Source organism: Dipodomys spectabilis, unplaced genomic scaffold, assembly GCF_019054845.1.
Source record: "Dipodomys spectabilis isolate Male_0828 unplaced genomic scaffold, ASM1905484v1 ptg000142l, whole genome shotgun sequence".
Classification (NCBI taxonomy): Eukaryota; Metazoa; Chordata; class Mammalia; order Rodentia; family Heteromyidae; genus Dipodomys; species Dipodomys spectabilis.
Genome location: NW_024870819.1, coordinates 734,287 through 748,124, shown reverse-complemented (window position 1 = coordinate 748,124; position 13,838 = coordinate 734,287). Strand labels below are relative to the sequence as shown.

Below are 13,838 nucleotides of genomic sequence, written 5' to 3'. Positions count from 1 at the left end.
ACATTAAAAACAACTGCAAAAAAATCTCTGTTTCCATATCTTGGAGTTCATTTTGCTCAGCATCAGCTTATATCTTCATATAGACACATAAAGCCACTGGAAAATAATAGGTGCCTGGACACTATATCATGTGAACAACATGTTAGAGTTTTTTATGGTAAAGGTTGAATTAGGATTGGGGAAAACGTGATTTTGATAAAGGGATTTCAAAAGAGTTAAAAAATTATGACAGGCATATTTTAATTGTTCAAACTTTTTAACAACTTAGCCTATTAAGAAAATTGCCTGGGAAAATAGGCTTTCATGCAAATAAAGCTATGGAGACTTAGTTGAGAGGGAGAAATGTGGGTAAAGATAGCTCATTTTCACAATAAACAAACAAACTTCAGAAACCTTACTGTAAATCCTGTAGGTTCCCTTGAGAATTGTCCTTACCCAGGAAATATACTCTCACTGTGTGAAATTCAAAGTTCTTAAAAAAACCTAAGACATCAAAATTTGTGAATTGAACTTTAATTACCAAAATTATTCTTTGAAAAAGATAATTTGGATCAAAATATTTAGGCAGAAAGTGCCCTCCAAAATGAAAGAAGGTATTGGGTTCACGCTTTTCTGTTTGTAACACTTTCCCCAATGTCTTTGCACGTGAAGCACTGAAACACAGAAAAAAAATCTGATTGGATACTCCAATGATTACACATTTCTAAGCAGCTCACAAAAAATAATATCCTTATCAACATGAGGTAGTGAAGACTTCTCATTACATAAGCCAAAAAGTTTGGGATCAGAAAAGAATTGAGAAAATTGAAAGGGTAAGCAAACAATGTTCTTACAAGCCCTATCTAAGCATATTGACTTCAGCAGAGGAGGGGGGCCAGAAATTTTGATATAGATTTTCTTAGTATTTTTGCTACCTAAAGTGATTTTACAGAGCCTATATGGCTCACTACAATGCAGAATAGATTGAATGAAGACAGGAAAATAAATTCTATGTTCAAATGAGGCAACTTCAAAGAGTTTTAAAAGAGAAACCATGAAGATATAGAGGGGCGGGGTGAGGAGGATATCTTATAGACTTTCAGCTTCACTGGACTTGAGGCCAAGAAGCTGTGCTTAATTGGAAATCAGGCAAGAGCTAAGAGGAGGACATAGATTTAGGACTTACAAGCATTGTCTTTTGTAACAGACACTGTCACCCAAGGTATGGATGATTTAACTCTATTCTTTTCCATACATCTTGCTGAGCAAATGCAAGACCAAGAGAAAAATAATCTATTGAAATATTTTTGCAAAGTATAACTTCACTGATCCTGATATGGTATCTAAGGAGAGTCCTAAGAGAGAACATAAAAGTGGAATATACTTTGGTTTCCTCTAAGCATCTTGTTAGCAAAATATATCTTTGAGGTTAGAAGTGATTGAACCAAAAATTAGTGGAGTACTTATTTTTGTGACACTTTAGACACAAGAAGACTTTCAAGGTAAAGAAAAAAAGTATAGCTAAATATTTGTGATCACAACTTCTTGGACTGGTTTTGTGAAGACAAAGTTTTACATTAGAGTTTGTCCTCATTAACATAGATGTTGGTTTTTTGTGGCAACCAAATGCAACGGTGAAGTTTAATGGACTCTCTTAGACAAGTAAACAGCATGGTAGAAAAAATGGCAAATAATATTTAGTAAATTAGTTTGGTTAATTACTTTGCCAGAACAAAGAATGAAAGATATAATTCAAAATCACTTGACTTAAAAGTTTGACGAAAGAGTAGTGAAGAGAGATGAAAGAAAACATAGAGGACTTTTCTGTCTCCAGTGGAGTAATGGGTTCTTCATCTTGTTTCTTCCATTCTATCTTCACAAGCTAACAAGGGTGGCTGAGGACTGGATTATCCATTGCAGACAAAGAGAACTCACAGAAAAAAATATTTGCAGCAGATGTAGGTGATTCTTAACCTTAGACAATCTATTTAAATCTGTTCAAAATTCTCTGCTACCCAAAACTGCCCTCTTTGAACAGCTTTGTTTGCTTTTCCCAACACTACCCTTCATTGACTATTTAAAATTTTGAGAGGTCACATTCATCCTCTCTAGAGATTGCTGTTTGGTTGTGATTTTTGTGTGTTTTTGTATTTTGTTGTGTTTTCTAACTAAATTACAAAAGGTTTTGCAAGTGTATTACAAAAAATATGTCCATCTAATTGTCCAATGCTCCTTGATCAGAGTGACTCCTTCTATTATTCTCAACCAACCCCTTCTCCAAGATTTATTTCAGATTTACCACTTCCCTTATCACATGTGTACATTGAGTATTCTAGCTGTGCATGCCCCTTGTTCCATTTTTCATTCATTCTATGCCTTTACTATTATTCCTCTCTGGTTTCAACTTCCTGATAGTCATTCTGTTAAACTGTCTGTTAATATTTTGAAAGGTTTATATACATTCCACGGAGTTTCAATCCTGCATATACTTGAACTGATGTCATCTTATATTTCCATAATTCATTCATCTGCAATAACAATTTGCAAGACTGGAGATGTGAAGCACCTAGACATGATTTTATTCTCATCCATTTGGAAGATTAATCTTTAGTCAACAAGAAAGTTTAAATATGGCTTAGAATATATTCCTAACTACAAAATTTTATAAATGGCTTTGTAAAGAGGTTTGTGATTATTTTATTTTACATGGGATAATATTTTCTACTACCTATAAGTTTTGGAAAAAGAAGAAAACCACGATTTACTATAGAGGAATATGGTAGAAACAGAAGACAGATTTTATGTTTGTCACATCTCTGATGAGTACCCATATTCATGACTTTAAGTCATATTTCTTACTATGTTAGATAGATGGGGAAAACATAAAACAACATATGATAAGGCATCTATTTGTGACTTTTCAAAATGTACCTTATTAAGTGATGAAACGTACTTTATTAGCTAGTTTTTGGGTTTGTATTATGGGAGGTTGTTCTATTTGACACATTTCTGGAAGGCACCTACTGAACAACACAAATGGTGGGTGGTACTATTTCTACACTTTAATGAATGGTTGAACCTGCTTGGCATTAGTGCTGGATAAATAAATCAACTCTATTGTAATTTGGACCCTAAACTTGAAAAATTTGTAATGTCACTATCGTCTACTTGTCAAATGTTATTTTGGTGAATGTGATTTTTAAAAGATTATTTCAAAAGGAATCTGTTTTCAGGAGATTAAATGTAGGTTGTCATTTGTTTGTGAATGATAACATTTTTATACAACAGAACCAAGTTTTACTGAAGTACTAGTATTTTGAAGCATTAACGATATTCTCAATTAATGTTTTTGTGAATTATATTTGACCTGAAGTCAAGTTTTCCTAGCCTTGGTAGACTAATTATGGATCTATCGTTCTAGGAACTAATTTTTTGGCCTACTTATGCTGGACAGAAATCTTTCAGTAATCATCAGAAGAGGGGTATTAAAAATAATTTTGTGACATTTGTGATCTTGGTCACACATATGGGCTGGTCATTTGTTTGAAAGTTTGAATTACTGTACTTTCAGATTTTGTGATCTCATCTTTCATTTTAAGTTGCACTGCATTTCACAATTGCAAACTGCTAATTCCGGTGTCATAAGGAATTGAGATGGATTTTCAATTACTTTCTGTTGACATGTTTCATGAGTCTAGGTGAGAAATCTTGCCCTTGTTATCTGATGAAGCAGATAACTGGGACCTGGGATCCTAGGACCCATGGGTCCTGCAGAAGAGTAATACATTTTAGATATCATATCATAAAATTTGGGTATAATCAGTAGGAAGGCTTCCGAAATTGGAGAAAAATATTTTGGAATCAGTGAGTTAAAACAATAAACAGAGCAGCAGAGTAAAGTTCCTTATAGATTAGAGGAAAACAACAATTTTTTTTTACAATGTGAATTCAGAAGACCAAGAACACTTAGAAGGTATCAAAAGTTTATACCAAAGACATTGCATTGATACTTTTTATATTCAAATGTACATTCTAAACCTTATTATTTATATTCCAATCTATTTATTGTAATTAATATCTATTTATTTGTCAAATTATCAATTAATTCTAGTAAGTTTCACTGTGTGAAATAAAATATTAGCACGTATAAAGATAAAATATGTAACTATATATAATATAAGAAAAAGGCACATGTTTTTCAATGTATTGTTGTGGTTAGGGTATCAAAGGCAACTGTGTTTTAAAGTATTATTCCATTATTTCTACCTCAGTGTTGGTAGAGTTGGACCTAAAGCTTTACCATTTGTAGATTTACAGCCTAGACGCAAGAGGAAACAATGTGATAAACATTACCAATTTAAGGCCTAATATCAAGGAGAAACATATAGACTTCTCTTGTAACTATGAAAATATTGGGTGAAAGAAAGGCAGTAGTGTAAATTCCTGCCTGGTTGGATGGTAGACTGGCCAGGACATTAGGTAATCATGCATGTCAAAACTTTTTCACATTCTTGGCTTTAGCTACTTTTGAAATATTAGGTATAAGAAACAATTATATTTTGATAAAATACCTTCTAGTCTAAACGATTCTGTCTTAATTGTTCATCTCTCTATGATCCTTTTTAACTAAGATTAGTTTTGTTCCAGTAAGACAATCTATGCTGTCAGGGTAAGATATTCTGGTGGTCTGTTGCTACATGGAAGAAGAGTAAAGGGTCAGGTAGACATTTGTGCCAGTAAGACCTCATTTAGGAATTTTAAGCTGCAGAAGTTTAGAAGGAGCTCTTAAGCAAGGCTTGCTTTGAATCCATTAGCTCCACAAAGCTAACTCAGTTGATAAATAAGTACTTGAAAAGCTATCACCTTTGGACCTAGCTATAAAGGCTTCAAAGTATGATCAAATTTAAAATGAAAAAGACTTAAAATAGTCATTGACGAAAAAATTGCAAATGTGAGCCATCGACCAAACAATATGTTTTTTCCAATATACACAGAATTTTAGAGAAGTAAGATCAATAGCATTTTTAGGAACAATAAGGTTTCCTGGTTACAAAAAGTCAACTAAGGATATATGCCTTTATAAAGATTGCATCATTAACTACTTAACTTTACAGGATACTACATGCTTCAGCAGCACATTTACCCAAATTACAACAATATAGAGATTATCATGGCACTTGCACAAGGATGATATGAAAATTTGTGAAGTATTCCATATTTTTCATTCTTCAGATGTAAGAAATGAAAAACAGTTATTAAAAAATTGATTACAAAAATACAAGTCATTATGTCAAAAATGAACTTTACAACTTTGGTGCGGGGAGGGAGCTAGTGAGGAGGATTGAGTGGGGGGGCAGAGGGAGGATGGGAAGGGATGGGAAGGGGAAACAAAGGAGGAGGCTACAATGCTTGATAAGAAATTTACTCATTATCTTGCCTAGGTAATTGTAACCCCTCCGTACAGTATTTTCACAATAAAAAACTAAAAAAATACAAATGTAAGAACACATATAATTCATTGAACTTAAAGTTAGTTAGACATCAGTGTATTAAATCCTCACCTTAGAAAGGCCTTTATATAGCATAATCTTTACAAAACTTTTGAAAGTAGATAACATTGTCATTTTATCCCAAAGAAGTAAAATACTATAAGGACTTAGGTAAAAAAGGAATCTTAAACTTTTTCTATATGGAATGCTATCTGAAATAACACATTTATTAATGAACCTATATATTATAAAACAATGTAGAATTCAAAGTATTATATCTAGGAGAGAATGAAATAGATTATGGACATTATACAAACAAAATACAAATTATTTTAAAATATACTTTTTTCAGACAAGTATCAGAAATATTTTCAGTTTCTGTACTACTCATTTCAACAGATAAGTTAAAATGATTTCTGATTTAAAAAATCACAAACTCTGCAGAAATCATTATAGATGTATACAAACAACTCTTGAATACAATTAGACATCAAAGTCAGGCAATTCACTTGAAGAATACCATTGAATCCATGAATTTTTAAAGTAAGATATTGCCGTTGCTCTGTATTGTGAAAATATTTTGTACAGACACAAAGATGGATTGGCATTTTTGAAAATTAAGAAACTTAACCAAACCATTATGACTTAGGAGAACAATTTTTACAGCCTTCCATAACTTCAACGAGGTAGTGATACGTATTTATTCTTTTGGCAATATTAAATGCAGTTTCTTTCAAGTTGTGCTTCAGACTTTGTTTGATATAATGCTTCAATAGAAGGAGATGGAGCACATCTTTGCTATTTCTATTCCAAGCAGCAAGATGCAAGGGGGTTAAGAGAACTTTAGTTTGGGCATTGGTATCTACATAGTGATGAACTAAGAAAGAATCCACTCTTGTATTATTCAACATATAAGCACTGAGCAGGGGTGTCCAGCCATTCACAGTAATTGCATGAATATCTGCCTTGAGCCACCAACTCATGTAAGATTCCTGATGAAGAGAGGTATACTCATCATCATCCCTAGTATTCACATGAGTGGCCTTTTTGGAAAGTAGTCTCTGCACTGTAGTAAGCCGATTACTTTCAGCAGCCCACAGAAAAATTTGCTTGAATACGTCTCCACTTTTTTTTGCAAATAATACCATTCCTCACTTTTTTATCTTGTTCCTTGTCTTCATCAGAATTGCCTAACCAGAGACACTGAGTACCAGTGGGAATCAGGTACACATGTATTCCCCAATAGTTCACGTTGGTTGAACTGCTCAGAAAAATCCAGTGAATTTTCTACATCTGTTATTTCACCATGATTTTTTTCTCTTTTTCCATTTTTACTATTTGAAATTATTCTAACTGGAGAGTAGGGAATTTATAGAGAGCAGAGGAAATGTTTTCCTCCATATTGAAAGGTACAGACTGAAAATGAGGTGTCTTCATGTGCAGCTTATTCTAGGAATGAGAAAATATGAAATAATGCCTTCTATGTAAATGATTTGGGGAATGGCAGAGCAGAAAGTGAAATGATGCAACCAAAAATATAAAAGCAAGATAAATTAGGATAATTATGGAGCAGTCATATTATCTATGAGAACCATGAAAGGGACAGAGGAAGAGAGAGACAGATGTGCAATGACCTAGCTAGCCACAAAATCCAGGCCTCAGATCAATTTATAGAGAAAACAATTTTATTTTTTAAAAGAGATGGAAATAGAATTTATGTATTTACTTGAAATTAGTAAATACACTTTTAATAGCCTACATAAAGAGACATAGCTTTGACCAAATTACAGACAAAGATCTAAATCCCTGATAATTCTAGTAGCAGATCTGACTGAAATCAGTTGAATGTCACTTTTCCTGTAGAGTGAAGGAATAGGTCCAGGCTAGGAAAGCAGCTAGAGAAGGCAGACCGATTGTATCTGGGACAAAACTTTGTGGAAAATGGTATCAAGGATTAATTACTAGTGATCCACTTGCACTGGAAGTGTGAATCTGAACTATTGCTTGCTGATTATGAACTATTGCTTTAATCATTATATGTTCCAAGAAGAAAAGGTGAGATTTAATTGATAGCAAAGGATTAGTAATACACTTTGACTTCTCATTAAGGACCTTCAACCATCAAAATCACATGAAGTCAATAGACAGGCCTACTTTTTTAGATGAAAACAGGTGTCTTTAAAAATAAGGTAATTAAGTATTCCTACAAAAGACTTTTTTTTACTACTGCATTATACAGTTTTTTTCTAATGTTGGGTAACAAATAATGGATCTATTAGAAAACTCTTAAAGCTCATGTGTTCAATAGTGAGTTTTCTTATATCATGGTATTTTTGTTCATGGTTTTAAGAAGAAATTTACTAGCTTAAATTTCTGACAGGACAATATCATCACTGTACAACTTGCTTCTATACTCTAAGTTTTAAATTACTATCTAAGTATGTGTATTAGATAGCTATAGAGGAAAATCTAGAAGCCACACTGCTGGCTCATGTGTTTATCCTAGCTAATCAAAAAGATGAAATCTGAGGATTGTGGTTTGAAACCATACCAAGCAAAAAACATCCATTAGATTCTGATTTGAAAGTAACCAGCAAAAGCTAGAAATGGAGCTGTGGGACAAGAAGTAAAATTCTAGGCTTGAGAAAACTAAAACAAAAAAACAACAAATTCTGGGACAGAACCAGGTCCTGAATTCAAGGCTAGTATTAGCACAAAACAAATGAATGAATGAATGAATTAATTAAAATAAATTAAGTGGTCACATGTGGCGAGGCAAGTAAAATGTAACACCCATGGTGACTGGATTGTGTATTATTTTGTAATAAGGCAAATTAATGTTTGTCCAAATCACTAATATTTTATTTGTACTTTTTTGTATTAAACCCTGAATTTAGCATGCATATATATGTGTGTACATGTGCACACATGTGTGTATGTGTATATGTGTGAGTGTGCTGTTGCAATGTTGCTTGCCAATGTGGACAGGGAGAGGCTGAAAAGAGCTAACTTTGTTGCAATGCTTTTATTTATCAGTGTTTTGTCATGTCATTTCTGTGGAGCCACTCTTCTGTACATTTTATTTTCAAATAATAACATCATCATAAACAAAGCATATACAACATTAAGTTAGATAAAAGAGAGCAATTTCAGCTCTTATTATATGTTAGGTAAGAAGATGCAGATATAATTAGGTAGTAAGTTAGTGCTATAAGATGACTGTCAGTACAAAATATGTATTTGACCTCTTAAATTCGTTATACTTTTAAGATATACTCATGGAGTGAGTTTGACATACTTGACCAAACAGGTATTACTCTCGGGTTATTCCCATGAAACACAAGGTGGATAAACTCTTTCCAGATTTCTGTTGAAAATAACTTTCTTTGTAACATCATATCTATTCTCACTAAGATAATCAACACTGTATTTATTAGGTTTGAATATCCCATCAAATTGACTGAAAATCAGTATTGTGGATATGCTTGTTAGATATACCTTTCAAAAACAGACAAACAAAAAGCCTGTGTCACCTCCAGATTGTGGATGCATTTGAAGTTGTTTTGTACATGCAATTGGATCTTCACTAATGGCTCTTTTGTGGGAGTAACTATCACAACTTTAACAAATAAGGCTTTTCGAATATCTTTTCCAATATACATAACAACCCAAAGCGAGTCTTGCAATTTCTGAAAAGCCTTTGAATATTTCAGTATTATTTCAGTTCATTGACTATAGAGCTAAAGACATTTCTGAAATAAATATTGTTAAGATCTGAAGATGTAAGTGGGTATATAGGCTTTTTTATCTATCATTTTATGAAAACCCAGTTTTTATGAAAGTAAATGAAATTGAATAAAAGTGAATTTGGTAAGCTAATTATTAGTATAATTTTGTTTTCTAGTAACAGTTTTTTGAATGTAGATGATGCAGTTAAATTATTTCCTTTGTGGCTCTGTACTTCAGTTAGTTTCATACTCTTTATAATTATAAGAGCGAATGTGTAGAAAAATAAAGGTATTTGAAAATGACTAGGATTAATCTTGTGTTTTGTGTCCTACTTTCAAGAAAATGAGTTGTTTTCAAGTGTTAATATTTTATGATTGAATCTTCAGTAACACAAGAAATTTTGAAAAACGTGCAGTAGTATTGATGTCTTTTTAAACCAATTGTATTCACAAGTTGGAGAGTATTTAATTGATGCTTAGGTCTTGGTGTCTATGATTTTTAACCTCTCGTTCCTAACATTAATGATAGTTAAGACTGCATTTTTGGGTATATGAAAGGTAAAATATTTATCTGGGGTCAAAGGTGATTTTTATATCAGTCTTGCTTTAATAGCATTTTAAAGTACTACATTTCTCTCAAAATGTTGGGTATAAAAAGTAATCAAAATACTTCTAATGGTAAACAACTTATCTGAGCTACAATGTGGAAATGATTGGTCTATAGACCTGCAGTCTGTTTCCATCAGGAATTGGGGAGGTTATTCTTTCAGTATGATTGTGTTAAACAGAGATGAGGGTCCCCAGGCAATGCAGTGTTGTCATGGGATAGAATATGATTTCTAAAATTTTGAGCTAGAAATCAAGAATGTTATAGTTTAGCAGTTCCTTTCTCCAGGGAGGTATAAATCGATTATGAACTTGGAGTTTTCATATTACAGTTACTTATTTCCTTTTTTTCTTTCTTTTTTTTTTTTTTGGTTGGTCATGGCGCTTGAACTCTGGGCTTGGGTACTGTCCCTGTGTTCTTTCGCTCAAGTTGATCACTGTACCACTTCAGCTACAGTGCCACTTCTGGTTTACTAGCTGTTTATTATAGATAAGAATCGCTCAGACTATCCTGCCTGGGCTGGCTTTGAACTGCATTCCTCAGATCTCAGCCTCATGAGTAGTTAGGGTTACAGGAGGAGCCACCGGCATCCCGCTTAGTTTCCTATTTTCTAACAAAGATAAAGGGAAATATCATTAGAATGTGGACAATAATTCTGGGAAATTTTCCTAGAATTAGTGGACTAAGTGCTGGTATTTTAGTCATAAATTAGAATGAAGTTATTTCATACGGAGGGAATGGGGCGCAGGCTACGATTTACCATTTGTGCAATTTTGTACTAGTAATTCCAACTCTGAAAACTTCAATATCATCATCTCAGAATTAGAAATGGAAGTAGTTCTACTTTATGGGATTATTGTGAGGATTAAATTAGATACCATGGGTAACGTACTTGGAAAAACAATCAGCATTTGATCCTTTCTCCCTGTTATTTTATTATGTGATGAATTCTAACATTTTTACTGTGATTTTTATATTGTGTCTCTTTAGGATACGCAATGTGATGTATTGACATTCATTTTGTTGGTCACTTTTATGTCATTCTGAGGAAAAAAACTGCAAAGAAAATTTCTGAGAAGGAAACTATTATTTTGACTCATGGTTTAAGAGAACACAGTTTAAGATTCAAATGTCTCCATTGTTTTGTTGTTTTTTTTTGGGGGGGGGGGGAGGCGGTCCTGTCGTGGGTCCAGAACGCTGGGCCTGGGAGCTGTTCCTTAGCTCTTCAGCTCAAGGCTAGCTCTCTACCACTTGAACCACAGCGCCACTTCCGGCTTTTTACATTTTGCTTATGTGGTGCTGAGGGATCGAACCCAGGGCCTTAGGCATGTAAGGCAAGCTCTCTACCACTGAGCCACCTTCCCAGCCACGATTCCATTGTTTTTAGTTATATTTTTATTAAATTGTCGTATGAAGGAATTTCCATTCAATAAATCAGTTTATAAGTACAATGGATCTTTACATAACTTTCCCACACCCTTCCAAACCTCACCCTACTTTCATTTCTTCTAGTGTCTGCATTGAATATTATACATTCCCTCTCTTCGTCCATAATTCTCTTTATTCCTTCCCTTTGACTTTCTCATATCTGCCAAATGATAGCTTCTTGGTGTTCATTTTGTTGGAATAAATGTTCAATTTTATAAGAAATTACACATTTTAAATACTCTTCTGCAATACTATTGTGTAAACTTGCATAAAGACCTATGTTCCAAATACACGACAGAACATGGGTCCTTTGTGTGTCTGGCTCTGACTTAATTTACTTAACATATTTTTAGATCTATCTATTTCTTTGCAAATTATGTAACAGTCTTCATAATGGATGGGTGCAATCCAATTGTGTATATGTGCCCCACTTTCTCCAACCATTCCTCCACCATAAGGCTTGTGGGCTGTTTTCATAACTTGGCTACAGTAAATAGTGCAGCAGTGAACATGGTTGTGAAAGTGATTTTACTGTATTTTTAGGAAGAATTCGTCACTATCTTTCTGGGAGCAATCCTCTAAGCAATTTTCCAGAATAAGCACATCCCTCCTTTCATCTCCATCACAACTTTTTGCAAGTCCTCAAAAACATACTACACCCTACAGGTCTCAATAAGCTAAAACCACACTGTGCAATACATTTTTTTCATGATTGTACACATAATTTAGTAAGAACCTTCTATGTACTTTTATAATTTGGGAATGAGGGACATGACAATAGAGGAAAAGTAAGATAAATTCAATTTAATTAGCTATTATCATATTTAAAAACATTTTCAGCTCTAACTCATAGCCTCACTTACTATTATTTTAATCATTTTTTGATTACTTCATCAATCCCCTAAATTATAACAGGTGCATTAAATACAAAAGCAAAAATTGTGGTTTGGTTTTGACACTCATGTGTGAGGATGCACAATATGGGCAAATAGAGAGATTGGAATTAATACCCATTACCCATTTTGTTAAATTAAGATGGTTTTCCCAAACTGATTCTGGCAATTCATATTCCATTCAACAACAAGAAACATGTGACAATTCCCTTTGTTTTCCTCATTAATAACTTTTGTTTCTATTTTATTTTACAACAAAGGTTGATTTTTCATAAATCTACTGTAGATACAAAGATACGTTAAAATACTTCTATCTTTATGCATTGATACACACACACACACATCTGTTACACAGGTTGTAATGATAATTTATAACTTCTGTAACTGTATGATTTACTAAATTATTTAAAAAATAGACAGCTTATGCCTGGAATCTTGATTACTCAGGAGGATGAGATCTGACGATCCTGATTTGAAGCCATCTTGGGCAAGTAAGTCCATGAGACTATTATCTCCAAACAACGAACCGAAAATCAGAATTGGAACTGTGGCTCAAAGTAGTAGAGTGGTAGCCTTGAGCGAAAAAGGTCAGGGACATCACACAGACTCTTAGTTCAAGAACTATAATCTAGCCAAAAAATCTAATTTACACCTGTGTAAGTAGAGTATTTCCATCACCCAAATGCACATCCATGCTCATTTGCAAGATAACTCTGTTATGTCTGGAGTACCACACAACATTATAGCTTAAGTAGAAAGGATCACAACATGGGTTCACTCTATCTCTCTCATGGGTTTTTTCTCCACTGAAATACTCAAATCTTACAATCATTCCAATTATTTAAAGTCATAGCTTTTTTCTTCAATAACCATAATATAGTTTGCATTGAGTGTCTTGTATCTCCTAAATGGGTGTTCTTACCCTTTTGTCATGCCCCCAGCCCTAAATTAGTCTGATTATTTTTCAAATAGAATCGGGCTTCCTTCTTGTGTATGATCTTGGGCTCAGTCCACTTTATGTTATTCTTCCTGGAATTTAGTATAACAGGTGCATGGCATTGTGTACAGATCTTTCTGTCCAGTCTAAGTTTTAACCACTGTCCTCACAACAGTAGACTCCCATGTAGTCAGGATTTTCAAAAGCTTATCATAGCTGATTTTTTTTTTAAATCTTTGCATTTCTTGCAGGTTTTTGAGTACTGAATTAATTTGTGTTTTCTTGGGTTGTTTTGTTTCATTTGAATGTATGTGTTGAGTTGTTCCAAACTTTCCTTTTGTTTCTTTCACTAACGTTCTTACCTAAGTGCTGAGAAACCAATTCTTCTTTCTCAAGATAGTCAAGGTCAACATTATTTATTCCAAAGCAATTTCAATAATATTTAAACACCTTCATACCTATGAATGTTATATGAATGCTAAGTGCTGAGAAGGGTCTTTTTATTTTCACAACAGTCTTTAGCATACACAGACAGATCATGAAATATATGAAGATAATAAAACTACAGATGCTTGCCAGGTGGAGAAAAACCTATTATGAATTGTTTGACAGAGGCTTCCCTTCTGGTGAAAGAAATACGCTGTTTGATGCAGAATTTCACAAAATCATATAGCTAGGAAGAACCTAAACAATCATGCAATACTACAGAGTTGAGGGAGATGAATTGCCCTCCTGAATACTTTACTTTTGGGTCAAATAAAAGCAGGCTTGCAAAAA

The 13,838-nt window shown here is 33.5% G+C and overlaps 1 pseudogene; it reads left to right on the top strand.

Moving 5' to 3' along the window:
- Positions 1 to 5,101: 5,101 nt before the first annotated feature.
- Positions 5,102 to 5,201, top strand: LOC122117532 (annotated as a pseudogene).
- The last annotated feature ends 8,637 nt before the right edge of the window (positions 5,202 to 13,838 follow it).